Genomic DNA, 2,483 nt, shown 5'->3' on the forward strand with positions numbered 1-2,483 from the left:
CCGATTTTTCTCGCTTGTGTCCCACCAAACTTGCTCAATATCAAACTCTTTAAATCCGATAACATCTCCACACGCTGAATGTCACACCGTTGTCGTCATTTCTCATACGATAATTCGGATAAATAAGCACAACTATGAATGAATTGTTACTGGTCATTCAGCTTTGTTTTTGAGACAAAGAAAAAATAGAAAAATGATATGAAATGTGTGTAAAGAATAGCAAGAGTTACACATCCTTTTATAGATACTGAATATTTGTTATATATATATCTCGTTTACAGTTTTTACGTATTTCGTTTACGGTGTAAACGGAATATACACGTATTAGCCTGATTTATCATATCTTGTTTAATGAAAAATCATCCCGTTTACACTGTAAACGAGATATAGTAAGAGAATTTAAATTGATAAATTCTCTAAAATATATTTATTTTTGTAAATATTATATTATTTTATTTATTAAAATAAAAAATCCTAATTATAAAAAAAATATAATAATTTAGTAATAAAATAAGAGGATCATAAATTTTGTAAAAAAAAAACAAAAGTAAACAAACTAGGAGTACTAACTATGTTATCTCTTTCTCTAGTTTTGTTTGTATTCATAATTTGAAATTAGTTAAAAATGATCTTAAGCATACTTGTTAATGAAGAAAGAATAGTAATTTTTCAAAGAGTAATGCTATCTGTACACTAAAATTAGCCACTAAAATTATTTATCACTATATAATATATATTAAAATACAAATACACATTAAAAATAGATTAAATCACACATATATTTATACACAAATACATTAATAGTTAATTTTAGTATATAAATAATATTTTTATTTTTAAAATTCTAATACATTTAAATTAAAAAACATGCACAGCTTTAATTTTTAAAATATCTAAATAATAGTTTACAATTTTATAGGAATAATAGTTTATTCCTTTAAGTACTTTAATAAAAGCACTTCTTAAAAATATAATCTTTTACATTAGAAAATATTTATATTTATAGAAATCATAAAGGCTAACAAAATTATCTATAAATAATAAAATTAACTTTGTATTCATAAAAAATTATCATTTAATAAAAATAACCAAACTGAATTTTAGTTGACTCTCTGTCCAAAAATTATCTAAATTTCTCAAATTATTATTATTATCTCCACTATACCATCATAGTCACAACTTATTTTTTGCTATTAAATCACTTCATCATGGTCATCATTATTTTTATCTTCAATTTTTCTCCTTTTTCCTAATTTCTAGACTTTTATAACCCTATCATCACCATCTTAATTTCCTTTAACATTATCAGGCCACCACTACTACCATTACTACCAACACTACTAACATATAGGGATGAGTATGGGTCGGTTTGGTTTGGGTTTATAGTAAAATTAGAATCGAATCGATCAAAATGTAATTGGTTCGGTTTGGTTTGGATTTGTATTTTTTTTTGTATATGTACCCGAATCAAACCAAACCGATTAAAAACGAATTAGTTCAGTTCGGGTAATTGGGTACCCGATGACTTTGAAATTCATAAACCAAATTTTTATCTTAAAAATTCAACAAGTACAATAAACATGTAACATCAATAGAAATAATCCAAACATGTTAAAAACCAAATACATTTAAAACTAAACTCATTAAAATTCAAACATATTAATAATGAATAATCATTGTCTAATAGAAAAGCCATATATATTTTTTATTTTTTATTTAATTAATATATGATCGGATTCGCGGGTTAGTTCGGGTTCCGCACTCCTAAAACCGATATCCAAACCAATCACTAATAAAAGTCATCTGTTTGGTTTGAATTACACCCAATTACCCGTTGGTTCTAGAATTAATTTAATTGATTCGGTTCGGATTCGAACGGATAATCGGGTACCCGCTACCGTGCTCACCCCTACTAACATAACTAACAGTGTCAATCAATTGAAAACTTAAAATTGAATAGCAAAAATATATTGAAATTATAAATTTTAAGTATTTTCTTTGGATACAAACAATGTTAAAAGAAATTAGGAATAAGAAATAAGGAGAAAATGATAAATTTAAGAGTAAAAAATTTTTTAACATAGTAGAGAAAAATCGAGAAATTGTAAAGTCACGATGGAAAAGAGCATAATAAAATAAAAACGGATAGAGCAAAGGACCAACTAAAATGAACAAGATAATTTAAAAAGTTTAGATAAATTTTTAATAGAATCAACTAAAATTTAACGTTTGATTATTTTTGTTAAACACTTATTTTTTTATGAATGTAAAAGTAGTTTTATTTTTTTATAAATAATTTTATCAACATACAATTTTCATAGATATAAATAATTGTTTTTTCCTTGATTTATCAATAATTTTGGTTTTGTTGCTGCGTGGAAGTTCGCACTAGTTTGTAATAATGCAGGTGTGAGAGAAGCATTTTTGGCATGAAGTAGAATGGAGATTGGAGAGGAGAACCTTCACAACTTCCTCGGTGACTA

Source organism: Arachis duranensis, chromosome 9 (assembly GCF_000817695.3).
Source record: "Arachis duranensis cultivar V14167 chromosome 9, aradu.V14167.gnm2.J7QH, whole genome shotgun sequence".
Taxonomy (NCBI): domain Eukaryota; kingdom Viridiplantae; phylum Streptophyta; class Magnoliopsida; order Fabales; family Fabaceae; genus Arachis; species Arachis duranensis.